General features: G+C 43.6%; 1 long non-coding RNA gene across 1 annotated transcript; it reads right to left on the reverse strand.

The window, feature by feature from the left end:
• Positions 1-4,937: 4,937 nt before the first annotated feature.
• LOC137850084 (uncharacterized) lies at positions 4,938-9,135 on the reverse strand. Its single transcript, XR_011092247.1, has 2 exons — positions 9,104-9,135; positions 4,938-5,246 (listed from the first exon to the last, which is right to left on the reverse strand). It is a non-coding gene; the product is annotated as an uncharacterized lncRNA (long non-coding RNA).
• Between the last annotated feature and the right edge of the window lie 4,822 nt (positions 9,136-13,957).

Below are 13,957 nucleotides of genomic sequence, written 5' to 3' on the forward strand. Positions count from 1 at the left end.
GTTCAGAAGTATGTGGAAAATAGTAATGCTCAGGGATTCTGGTACATAAGCTATGTCTATTCTGATGACTTATTCTTAAATCCAGCTGGGCCTAACTCCATGAACACTTTATCACCTGCATTGCATGCACTGCTACAGATTCAGGTTGAAGGAAAATTGACAGCATCCCCTCAGTGATGCAGAGCAAGAGTCCTAGATCGTTTCTATTAGAAGTGTCAGCAGTGTATTTCACTCTTTTAGGGCATTTGGTTTAGCGAGAAAGAGGAATGTGGGGTTTCAGATATGAAGTGTAATATTAAAAAATCTCTTTGCAAAAAAATGGTGTGAAAATCTGTTCTTTATATTTTATAGAGACTTCTTTATATAGATTAAAAATTATAGTCTAATTCATGCTATGGAAAAAAAAAAATCCATAAAAAGGGAGAGAAAGATCATAGAATCATAGGATGGATTGTGTTGGAAGGGACCTTAAAGATCACCCATTTCCAACCCCCTGCCATGGGCAGGGACACCTCCCACCACACCAGGCTGCCCAAAGCCCCATCCAGCCTGGCCTTGAGCACCTCCAGGGATGGGGCATCCACAGCTCCTCTGGGCAGCCTGTGCCAGGGCCTCACCACCCTCTCAGTAAAGAATTTCTTCTGAACATCTAATCCAAACCCACACCTTTTTAGTTTAAAACCATTACCCCTTGTCCTATCACTACTCCCTGACAAAGAATCCCTCCCCAGATTTTCTGGTGGCCCCTTTAGGTACCGGAAGGATGCTTTGAGATTTCCCTGGAGCCTTCTCTTCTCCAGGTTGAACAACCCCAGCTCCCTCAGCCTGTCTTCACAGGAGAGGTGCTCTCTGATCATCTTTGTGGCCCTCCTCTGGACTTGTTCTAATACTTCCACATCCTCCTTGTGCTGGGGGCCCCAGAGCTGAATGCAGGGCAGGTGGGGTCTCACAAGAGCAGAGCAGAGGGGGACAATCCCCTCCCTCACCCTGCTGGCCTCACTGCTTTTGATGCAGCTCAGGATATGGGTGGCTTTCTGGGCTGCAAGCACACATTGCCAGCTCACGTCAAACTTCTTTTCAACCAATATGACCAGGTCCTTCTTCTTAGGGTTGCTCTCAATCCATTCTCTGCCCACCCTGTATTTGTTCTTGTGATTGTCCTGGCCCAGGTGGAGGACCTTACACTTGGCCTTGTCGAACTTCATGAAGTTCTCACATGCTCTCCTCTCAGGACTGCCAAGGTCCCTCTGGATGACAACCCTTCCCTCCAGTGTGTCAACCACACCACTCAGCTTGGTGTCATCAGCAAACTTACTGAGGGTACGCCTGATCCCATTGTCCATGTCACCAACATAGGTATTAAACAGGACTGGTCCCAACACTGACCCCTGAGGAATATCACTTGTTACTGATCTCCACTTGGACATTGAACCATCAACCACAACTCTTCGAGTGCATCATCCAGCCAATTTCTTACCCACGAAGTGGTCCATCTGTCAAATCCTTGTCTCTCCAATTTAGAGACAAATATATCATGCAGGACAGTGTCAAATGCTTTGCACAAGTCCAGGTAGATCACATTATTTGCTCTTCCCCATCCATCAGTGCTAGATGGCCTAGAGCTATCTGGCAAATTGCTGCTGAATCAGGTGTGGATCATAACAACAGTGGTGCAAAATAGACCAATCCCCCCTAAACATGACCCTGCCCCAGCACAACACATATTCCTTTCTTAGATGCATCATACCTATTTCTGGTAGACACCAGAGGCATCTTTCTCTTTTTTCACATTGGCAGCACTGTGCAGGTTGCTAGGCCAAATCACTTATCTCTGGATTGAGCTGAGCTGCCCCCTCAGACAACTGAACCTGGGAATTTATTGGGCTTCAGATTTATATTCAGACAGAAAACAAAGAATTTCCTGCCTCAGTGTTGTTTAGACTTTGAAAGACAGTTGTGAAGCCACTCTTACATAGGCGGGTACACAGATATCTTGGGGAAGAAGTGTCACAAGGAGCACTGAAAGTTTCTGTCCTTCATCAGTGGTATTTTGTCTGATTTCAGTGCAGCTACTCTGCATTTCATCTATCAGAGAAGAACCAGGTGCATTGTTATCAGTGCTGGAAAACAAAGCTGTTGAAACAGACCACGGGACAAATGTGTTATACACACGGATTAAAAAGTGGTGTATATAGAAAAGCATGAGAAGATACCTGAGGTGGAGATTATTCTGAAACTCAGTGAAACTGGAGCTCTGAATTTGGGTAGTTCCAATATTAAAGGATATCATTCCCACCTGATATCTCCTCATCTCCTTTTGCTTAGTTCTTTCATATTGCTTCTCCGTTTCTCAGAGATGGAGCCATCCACTGTGTTCACCTCTCCAGACAGAAGCTCCCTCTTCTCCATCTGAACTTTCTGCTATTCTTCCAGGTCTTCTGGATATAGATTGTCCATTTGCCGCTAACGTTGCTAATAGCGTCCCATCCTCAGCTCTAAGACTTCTTCCTAAATACAAACCTTTTGTTGAAGAACTCATAACTTTCTTAGTGACCCTCACAATCATCCCAGAAGGTTTCTTCTCCATTGCTCAGAAGTCCTGTTCTTGGATTGTCCTTTCTTGTGTTTCCCTGTGTCAGCTGTGATGCTAAACCAGCTCCTTCCATAGACTCCATGATGTGGCCTTTCTGTACAGAACTGAGCACCTCCACTAGGACACTGTCCTTCTGCTGTGGTACTATGCTGTTTTCCAGAGCTTATCCTGATGAGCTGAGAAACAGAGAAAACTTGTCTTTTGGGTGTTTCAAGGCTCCTGGTCCCAGCCATTAAGTGAATAGTATCACCAGTCTCTTTAAGAATGATTTTAGAGGCAACTTTACCCCCTACTAATTACCTTTATATATAGCTTCAGCCAAGAGGAGCAACAGGGTGCCACCAGGCACACCATCCACAACTTTGCGTCATTAACATTTATTTATAGGAGCCTGATAAAAGTAATGGGTCAGTGCATGTACATACATCACAGAGTATCATGCTGACTGAGTCACTAAACAGAAGGAAGTTTATTCCTTCTTGAGCAATCGGGTAATAATTTCTTGCCTAAAAGCACGAGAAAAGACATGCTGCTAACAGAGCAGCATAAGCACATCTAAGCTCAGAGCTGCCCACTCCCCAGCTCCCAAATCCAACTCTTCCCTAGCGTCTTTCTCCATGGTTCCACATGGTCTCTGCTCTTCCAGTGGCTGGGCAACAGCATTTATCTATTGCCCTGTGACCACCCAGACCACACCTCCACTCCCCTCTGGTCAAAAGATTTGCGCTGCTCATATAATACAGATCTCCAGAGGTGCTGCAGAGGTGAAAACCACGACATAGCCTCTGGGTCAACATAACTGACTTAACCTTGGATTGTCAGGGTGACAAAAAGTCTCCCCACTCAGTTGCACTTTGCACTCACAGTTTGGCTATAGGTTCCTGGGAACAAACAATGCTGGAGGAAAGTGTCATTTTGTCGTGTGTCCGCTTTGTTCTCTGAAAGTTTGTTACGTAGTGGTGACAGAAGTTGGAGCTGCTCTTTTACTATGTTTTACTGTACAGTTTCCCTGTTTCATTTATGCTGCCTGTGACACAAGCCTGTCTCAGCAGTAGCTCACTGCACTGCCAGCTGGCAGTCTTACAGCATGCATGAGCTTAGATTTGCAAGCACAAACCCTGGGCAAATGGTTAGCCATGGGTTACAAGGAACAGTTTTGACTAAAATGTCTTACATGCAGTTTGTTAATTCATGGACACTGGCATAAGCCCTCGACTGCTCTAAGTCCTTTCCCAGCCCCGCTGCCCAGAAGGACGCCGGCAGCAGTACAAAGCAGCAATAAATCAATCAGCCAGCCAGTCTATAAGTGTATTGTATAACGGGGTAAATAAACAAGTACTGGAAACAATAAAACACTGTAGCTATTTTCACCTTGTCAGGCTGAGCCATTCCAGACAATCAATAGGGGGTATAGGAAAGGTCACTGCCTACCTGAATAAATCCCATCAAAAAACGGAGGCTAAACAGCAGTAGCTCCTCTGAGAAGAGGAAGGTACATGTTTTAATGGAATAAACCTGAGATTACAAAGTGACAGTGAACAAATACCAAAGCATAATCACTACAGGCTACAGAAATGTTGTATAAAAGTAAGATATTCAAAGCATTGATCTTTTTTCTTGGCTTCTTACAGGTACAGGGATCTCTATTCCATTTTGACGCATGGAAGAGGAGTTTTGGAGGAAACATTTGCTGAGCTAACCTGATAAATGCAGCTGTAGAGTAATAGTTTTCCATTTATTTTGCTACTCTGGAGAGACTTTTAGTCAAAGAAAAAAATATATCCAAACACATTTAGAGCCCTAACGATATTTCACAGATTAGCACATTGTGAGGTAGGTCAAGTGGTGGTTGTAAGCCATTTCAGGAGAGATATTCAGAAGTCACTCAAGTCACCTTCACTGACGTGAATACCCCAGGAACCAGGTACTACTGAAGTCAGCCTCCTGCCCAGTCTTCAAGAAAATTTTATCTGAACACTTATCCCCTGCCCCAGAGATGGTGACACTGGTCCCCCAGCATCACACCTCGATGGGTAACAGTAAAAAAAAAACTAAGGAAGCTGCCACTTCTCAGCCTGTATCTGCTGAAAAGGTGCAAGGTTCAGCTGTTGCCCATTAATTGCTGATCTTAGCCCACTGTCTGGCATGGTTTTAATCCGCTGCTCCATGTCAATGCAGAGCACAGAGGGCTGACTCCCCTTCCGCATGTTGTGGTACAACCACAGCCCAGCAGATCACAGATGCACAGAAAGCTCTGGGTCTCCACAACTCTGCATGGGCCACGCAAGGGCCTGCAACGTGGCAGCAGATGCTGCTGTGTGATCATTTACATCTTCCAAACATCCTCCAGCAGAATCTGTGGTTCTGTTTGAGTATCTGGCAGTAGCCAACAGCTCTACATCCATCTGTGCTGCTAAAAGCTAAAGTGATCGTACAATAGACTCCGAGGTTTGTTGATAAAGACAAGCATTCTCGTTTCTTTACATCCATAATTGCGCAAATGCCAGATCTGCTGTCAGGTCTGCCCATTCAGCGTGACGAGCCAACAGTAGGTTGGCATCACTGAGTACTTGGAATGAAACAGCCACCAGTGCTTCATCTCTCTCCATCAGCAACAAGCAACTCCTGCGACAAGGTGAGCCTTGGTGAGTATCTGAGGGAGAAGGGGAACGATGCTATCTGAGATAGGTTGCCAACATGCTTCAGTACTTTCTTAGTTACCTCGTTAAGCATGTAGATTTTAGCAGGCAGCTCATGGTAGCAACAGCCAAAGCCTTTAATGAATCAATACTGTGAAAATGGGAGTTAGTGAGGGTAAATCTGGCCAAACATCTGGCTTTTATTTAGGTACCTAAATGGGATTTCCCCCCTGTTCCCTTTATAGCAGCATTACATAAGTAAACAAGTAATTAACAGAAAATTACTGGAGTACACCTGCAGTACACCTGAAGATAACTTGCAGTGAGTGGCAAATAACCTTCACAGAGACAAATTAAATTAATTAAGGCAATTGGATATCACAGGCATAAAGCAAAGGTGAGATGGACTGGACAGGTTGCTTGCCATGAAGAGGTTCTTACCCTGCTGTGCTGGGACAGTGCGTTGGGACAAGGCACAGACTGAAGAGGTGTTTTCAGCAATGCCCAATGAAGTGCTGATGATGTTTGGAGAAGGTCTCTACATAAGACTTCTGAAGCATTCATATGAGGAAAGCTTTGGTCTTTAGAAGGCCCTAGTCCTTGCTGAGTAGCTGATAAGTAGTTTGCAGTTGTTTATCAGCCAACGCTATCTTGTTCTTGGTAATATAAAGGAGGGAGGCAGCACTATCTGTCACTCTGCAGGGTAATGCAGAACAAATCCCTGAGCTTTTGGGCTAACAAAATATTCCACCTGCCCAATTTGAAACCTTTGAGTGAAAATCACTGAAGGGGATGCACCATTATCTAACCCATAACAGGTTTTTGGAGAGGTGAGAGGCCTGGTAGGGCTTGGATGCAAAACCTACCATCATGTATGCATCTGGGGACTGTTAGTGTTAGGTCAGAGGTTGGACTTGATGATCTTGAGGTCTCTTCCAACCTAGAAAATTCTGTGATTCTGTGATTCTGTGATCTTGAGGTCTCTTCCAACCTAGAAATTCTGTGATCCATGGGCCCCAGAGGAAGGTCACCATGAGCTAGAAGGTTGCCACAGCAGGGCTCAGTTTTGTCCCCCACCTAGGCATGGCAGAAGCACTGACATCTGGTGGGAGCAATTTACTGGGGGTTAGGGAGAATCTCTGTTAAAGAGAGACATTTGTGTCATATAGAAAGTGCAACATCGGGCTACAGTCAGATCTGTTATTCGTGCATGAGCACTACAACAAACGGGTAAGCAGATCTTTAACATTAAAAATGGAGAAATATTGACTGTGCTGTAAATCGCAAAAACAAAAGGAAAAGGTACACAGGTATTATAACATAAACATAGCCCATGTGCCCTCATAGTGACCTGCTCTTTGAAAAGGGATTGATTTTTGCCCTCTGAAAAAGAGATCATCACACAGAGACTAAACCTCCCTGTCCTAAGGGAAGAAAAAGGCATATTGGTCAATGGTAAGTGCAGTGATAGAATTATATAAATTATAACAGAGGGGGGAAAAGAGTTTCGTTGTTCTCCTGATCTATTCTAAATATGACAAAATGATTAAACAAAGGCTTCTGGTACATGAAGGAGTTAAGAGCTTATTTTTCTTACTTAAGAATGAAAGATTATGGATGAGAGGCAGCCAGGGGAGCATGCCCCAGTAAGACAATAACCTTTGCTAAAATACTTGGGAGGGAAGAACTGCAGTTTGAACTTTGCCCATTGAAAATAACATTAAAGGTTATTGCTTATTATAGCTGCATGGTAAGAAAAGAGAAAATCTTCTGTTGATATTCATAGAGCTAAACATTTCAAGAATAGGTTGCAAAGTGAGACTAGAGATTTGTGTATGTTTTATGTAAGTGAGAAAGGGCTACATGGCTACACACCAAGCATAGTCTTTGGGCCTCTATCCACAACTTATAAGATTAAGCCTTAAATTTATTTTATTCTGAATAATTTGCAAAACTTTAGGTAGTGTCATAAAGCAAGATTGCCATGGAGAATTAGGAGAGAAAATACTAACAACTAAATAAACTTCAGGGAAAGCTATAAAAACTGCATAGCACAGCCCACACGAGGTCTTTCAGAAAAAAACTGCCCTAAGTCTCTCTGTCTGAGCTCTTGTACTGCTTGAGAGTTGCCTTTGTGCACAAAAGGATGCACTGCTGCAATACATGTGTGTGCTGTGTATGTCTCTCCAGAGGAGATGCCAGGGACCAGATACAGGCATGTTTAGCTCCACCATCTAATCTTACCCAAAAGATGTAGGAGACTCGAGAATTAAGATGTGTCCTCTGTGCCCACCACATAAATCTCACACAACTCACTGGAGCAGTTGTGCTGCCGGGCAACTGCAAACCTGTAGCTTCCTCCCTTAGCTGGAGCCCCTGGGGTGATGCACAGAGCAAGCAGCTGCAGTTGCTCTGGCTTGCTTTTGGCATTTCCAGTCAGACCCTGTCAGTCTTTAGCACAGATCCATTTTGTGCACCACCACGAGCACAGTGTCTGACCGCCTGAGGCAGAATTTCTAATTTGTCCAAATAACATTCAGCATAAGCTCCATATGATAATTAATCAGCAGTCATTAAAGCAAGAGATATCTACAATGCCTCTGATGTTTATGAAAGCCTTTTCATGGCATTTTAATCACAGTATTGCCATTGCAGGATTTCCTTTTATTTAAAACAAATGTTGTGCATTACGAAACATTTTAGGGTTGGTTTTTTGTTGTTTTTTTTTTTTTTTTCAGATTCCTGAGGGTGCGATAAGTCATTGCTAGTGATTCTTTCTCTCCCTTAATGGTTTATTAAAATGATTGTGAAAGCAACACTATGATTAAAATAGTCTCCAGATCAGGAGCCTCATGTACCTCAGGTGTTTGATACAGGCATTAGGCAGCATTACTGCGCCAGAGCATTCATTCCTCAGCAGATGCAACAAGACCAGGATTCTCTTAAATAAGAAGAGGTCAAGCCAGATAAGAAAATAAATGCATGGAAGAAAAAAAGAACAAACTCAATCACCTCAAGGAATTAAATATGCATAAATATAAAGGCACATCAGGTTTTGGTACTTCCCTAAAGTGCAAATTCATTATTTAAAGCACAATGACCACAATGATTTTACAAGTCTGTTCTTACATTGTGTCAAAATAATTTGATTTTAAAACAAAATTAAGGGTTATCTTGCTGCGTGTTTCAATGCCTTGAACACTGGTTTAGAAAACATTCTCAAGAGGTTTCTGGGGATTTGGGACCCTTAACCCTCCCAAAGACTGGGGAGAGTTAGAGGGGCCACAGGCTTGTGTTTTCCAGCCCCAGATCCTGGCTGGCAAGGACAAGTAATATTTAAGATATTTGTGGCTAGAACTGGGCTGTTCAAGACAGTAAAGTGCAAACTTCAAAGGAAGCTTAAACAAGGTATTTCTTTGTTTCTGTCCTGTCAAGCTATCTCTCTAAAATTGTCCTCAGGGAGTTCCGATGTCTGCACAACGCAGACATGGGTTAATATCTCTTCATTACTAAGTCAAAGAAGTTGGTTTCCATCAAGGGATAAAACATAGCCTGAAGAACAACTTAGCTCACGGCCTGTCATGACATTCAAGTGCTGTTGAGCTTTGTAACGTGTCATGGCAAATTAAGATGCTGTTGGGGTTTAACCCAGCAGTTAGCTCCGCACCACACAGCCTTTCGCTCACCCTTCTTTCCCCTGCAGTGGGAGGGGGGAGAGAATGAGGAAAAAAAAAAAAAAGGAAAAAAATGTAAAAGCTTGTGGGTTGAGATAAAGACAGCTTGAGAGGACAGAAAATAAAGAGAAATAATAATAATGGAAGTAGTAATAATAATATGTGCAAAACAAGTGATGCACAATGCAGTTGCTTACCGCACGCTGACCGATGCCCAGCCTGTCCCCACGCAGTGGTACCCCTGACCCTGACCAGCCACCCCGTATTAATCATCCAGCGTGATGCCAGGTGGCATGGGACATCCCTTTAGCCAATTTGGGTCAGCTGTCCTGGTCCTATCCCCTCCCGGCTCCTGATGCACCCCCAGCCTGCTCACTGTCAAGGTGGTGTGAGAAGCTGGGAAGTCCTTGGCTAAGCGTGAGCACTGCTCTGCAACAACTGAAACAACAGCGTGTTATCAGCAATATTCTCATCTTAAATCCAGAACTCAGCACCATAACAGCTGCTAGGAGGAAAATTAACTCTATACCAGCTGAAACCAGGACAGATGTTAAGTGCAGTGGCAACCCAAGGGGAACAGCTAGAAATATATCAATACATACGTATGCTTTCTACGTTTTCCCTTTTACACATTCATTTTGCAAGCATTTCATGATATAGTTTTGCTTCCTGCACTACAGTATCTAAATTTTATAGGTTAACCACACATCATACCGGATTCATCACTTTCTGCTGCTACTATGACTTTACTACTTAAAGCTCACACTTATTTTCTATCTAAAACCAACCTTCATAAGTAAGTGCAAGCACTGTAGCTTTGTAGAACTGCCATGTCTTCAGGAGGGATTTTTTCTAACCAGCAATATCACTTTAATAACTTCTTGGTAAAGGATAAGCTATTGCATATACCATCCTACCCACAATCCATTCACTTCCATTGAATGGCAAGCGACTCTCAAGCACCTACTTTCTTCAACTTGTACTTCTAAGGAGCTAAAAGCCTGTGAAGGGCTGACACCTACTAAGACCCCATTTCAGCTGTGCTATTTCAGCCACTATTCTGTATCCGCTGCCACACAAATCATTCCCAAGGGCATTGCTTTTGGTGGTAAGATAAAGTGGCCGCTAGTAACAAGATCAGGAGATAAGATATCAAACCACCTAATTTAGTCCAAAGAGCTCGGACTTTTTTAAGTACTTACTTTAGCCAATACCCAGGACTAAATAACTTTGCTACTTGAAAACCCCAGCAGAAGAGCTCTTCCTACCTGACCCTACCGCATACAGACACACATAAAAGGATTTCTTGGCAAGAATGATTTGAGTAAATAAAATGACAAGTTCTTCAGCTTCTGTGGTCATAGTCTACTATATATGCCACTAGGAATAGTGATATTGATTTTAACATGATACCTTGGACTATTCCCTATTCTTAAATTTTGCTACAGTGGTGAAATAACATTAATGCAATAAGGCAAATGTCAATTTAAAGTTAACAGAGACGGCCTTATCCTAGATAGTGTAGTCTGTATTACAGCACCAGGCTTTATCTTTGCTTTGTGATAAAGAAACCTGCACATCATACCCTGTAATATTCACTACTCTGTTTGCAGAATCCCTTGATGCAAACAGCTTGTTTAAAATGATTATAGCAATAATGATTTTGGTGGTTCTCAGCAGGATTTGGGGCTTTGAACACACAAAACCCTACAGGGGAATCTTACTTTCCCAGTGTCTTCTTCTGATAAGATGGTTGGTTGGCTTCTTAAAAATAAGGAAAGAAAGAAAGAATGTGAGACTTAAATACAAGCCTTAGAAAATGTAAACCCTAGAACGTAAGCCAAACAAAATCTTCCTAGAGTAACCCAGACATGTTCAAAGAGAACATTATAATGCACATTTGCTTCAAGCTCAGAGTTCTTTTCTCACCCTTGCAGCTGCATACAGTAGAAAATATGGAAAAAGTCAATATTGGCAGGTTTTCAACTCTGTTTCTTCTAAGTTGTTTTCAGTGGCAGACTGTCAGCTCCTCTGTGCTTTTCCTAACGAGCCTAGAGATGCCTTTTCTCCAAGTTTGGCTGGCACATACAGCAGATCTGATTCCAGCAGAAGGTATCAGAAACAATGTTGTTGTGTTTTGTTTTTTTTTCTGCCAGAGGGCACCTGTGAATCCTGGGACCAAGTGTGGGTCTCAGCAGCTGGCTCTGTGTATGCTTTTCACCACCTGTGGACACCAGGCTGGGCGCTGGCCACCCCACACACGGTGACGAAGCTCATTAAGGGAGACCTCATCAATGCATATAAATGTCTGAGGGGAGGGTGTCAAGAGGATGGAGCTGGTCTCTTTCCAGTTGTGCCCAGCAACAGGACAAGAGGCACTGGGCACAACCTGGAGCACAGGAGGTTCTGGCTCCATATGAGGGGGCACTTCTGTGCTGTGAGGTGGCAGAGCACTGGGACAGGCTGCCCAGAGAGGCTGTGGAGTCTCCTTCTCTAGAGATATTCAAACCCTACCTGGATGTCATCCTGTGCAATGTGCTCTGGGTGATCCTGCTTGGCAGGGGGGTTGGACTAGATGATCTTCAGAGGTCCCTGCCAACCTCGGCCAGTCTGTGATTCTGTGACTTGAATCAACCACGGGCTGTACACGCTGTCCAGGTGGGGCGGCCACTGCCTGGGGACTGGCTGGACATCAGTCAGTGGGTGGTGAGCAGTTGCATTGTGCATCACTGGTTTTGTATGTGTACATATATATAATAATTATTATTAATATTATTTTCCCTTCCTTTTCTGTCCCATTAAACTGTCTTTATCTCAACCCATGAGTTTTACCTTTTTTTTCCCAATTCTCTCCCCCATCCCGCTGCAGGGGGATCGAGTAAGCAGCTGTGTGGTCCTTAGCTGCCTGCTGAGTTAAACCACAACATCCTTTTGGCAGCCAACGTGGGGCCCAAAGGGCTGAGATAACAACAGATCTGACCAGAGCATTTAAAAACAAGATTTTTTATAGCATTATATTAGTTTAATAGCTGCTGGTCACAATGTTGATTTATCAGTTCACAATGTTGTTTTATGTGCTTTCAAGGTTGTTTTTCTTAATTCCTTTCTTGCTGTTTATCATCTCTGGGGACTGCCCTAAGTTTGTTTATGGATTTTGCCAGTCTCTTAGCACGTGCTCGTATTACACCAACCGTGAATTTAACCTGATATTTGTACTCATATATCCATCACTCTTGCACTTCAGGAACCTTACCATGGAAACTATTAACAAGTACAGTCTTTATTCCAGGCAAGCTAAAATAGTTTTTGAAATTTTAAATATACTTGTGATGTTCAAACTGGCACAATCCTATTGCTACATCTCCTGCATGTGCCTCTGGTTTTGTCTAAGCTTAGACAACTATTTAGGAATGCTGCTTAAAGATCTGCCCCGAGGCAGGATGGTTATAGGTGTGCAGGAGGATATGGGCAGGTATCTATCATGATTGTCACCTCCGATGGTTTTGGAATTCACCCCTGAACAGATGCAGAATCCTCAAAAGAAGACAGAATGTTTTAAAAAGGTATGGCCTGGTCCTGGCAATGCCAGAGAGCTACAGTTTGCTGCACTGTGCTGGGGTCTGGCCTTCAAAACACAACTTCAACACTATTGAGCACCTTCAAGAAGAAGAAATTGCCTCTGGCTCTGGTCGTACACAGGCATGGCAGCTGGGTAGAATAGGCCCACCTGGAGCTTCTGGCAGAAAGCTCCAGGGACACTCGAGGTTGGCCCCTAAGGTTTTGGAGTCAGGGATACAGAGGACCCGAGGCCCACTATCCTCCAACTAAAAAAGAGATGTTGGCAGCGTATGAAGAGGTTTGAGTTGCTTCTGAAGTGGCTGATACTGAAGCACAGCTCCTCCTGGCACACCAAGTGCTGGTGCTGGGCTGGGTATTCAAAGGGAGGGTCCCCACTACACATCATGCAACTGGTGCTATGTGGAGTAAGTGAATTGTACTGACCACACTAAATGGAGCTCAAAATGGAAACCCAGTTGCCCATGAATCTTGGAAGTGATCATGGACTGGCCAAAAGGCAAAGATTGTGGAATATCACCAGAGGAGGAGATGACGTGCACTGAAGAGGCCACACTGTATAACAAGGTACCAGAAAATGAGAAACAATATGCCCTGTTCACTGAAGATGTTCACGGAAGAACATCAAAACAACCAGCAGGTGGATCAGGCTGCTAGTACTGAAGTGGTTCAGGTAGATCTGGACTGGCAACATAAAGGTGAATTATTTATAGCCCAATGGGCCCGTGACACCTCGGGCCATCAAGGGAGAGATGCAACATACAGATGGGCTTCTGATCGAGGGGTGGACCTGACCATGGACAATATTGCACAGCTCATCCATGATTGTGAAACATTATCACACGTTGTAGATGTATCTTAGGAGATCACATAGCAGGAAGCCTGAAATACACCTGGGGTACAAAGGAAGAAAAGCAATGTCTTGTATGTCATCTGTAGGGAAATCCCAATGAGAGGATTTGAATGTCAGGTGCTGCACCTCTGTTTAGGTCAAAGTTGTTTATTTGCCCTTTGGGTTTTTTAGTCGTGGAATCATATTCCCATACCAAGCCAGGCCTCTGAGAAAATCTTCACTTTTTCTTCTGATTCCCTTTGATCTCCTAGCTCAACTGGAAGACTGAAGACTTGATTACCTATACTGACAGAACTTGAGCATCTTAGAATGGAGGCCAGCAGCCTCCTGGTGCCTTTGTGGATTTAGCACATAAGAACTGCTTGATAAATTTGTGAAAGTCAGGAAAACATTCTCCCTGGAAGAGTGCCAAAGCAGTGAGACACAATGCAAGCTAAGAAATCTGTTAGTTGCTGCAAAGACAGGAACCTGCCTGTAAGCAAGTGCTGTAAACTGCAATTCTTTTGCCTCTAAGTAATGATTCTTAGCAACTTCCATCCATGCATCCTTATGAATCCTTCCCAGCTCCTTGAGAAAAATTGTTTTGTCTGTCTTGGTGAAATTCCTCTTCCATATTCTCATT

This window comes from Anas acuta, chromosome 1 (genome assembly GCF_963932015.1).
Source record: "Anas acuta chromosome 1, bAnaAcu1.1, whole genome shotgun sequence".
In the NCBI taxonomy this organism is placed as follows: domain Eukaryota; kingdom Metazoa; phylum Chordata; class Aves; order Anseriformes; family Anatidae; genus Anas; species Anas acuta.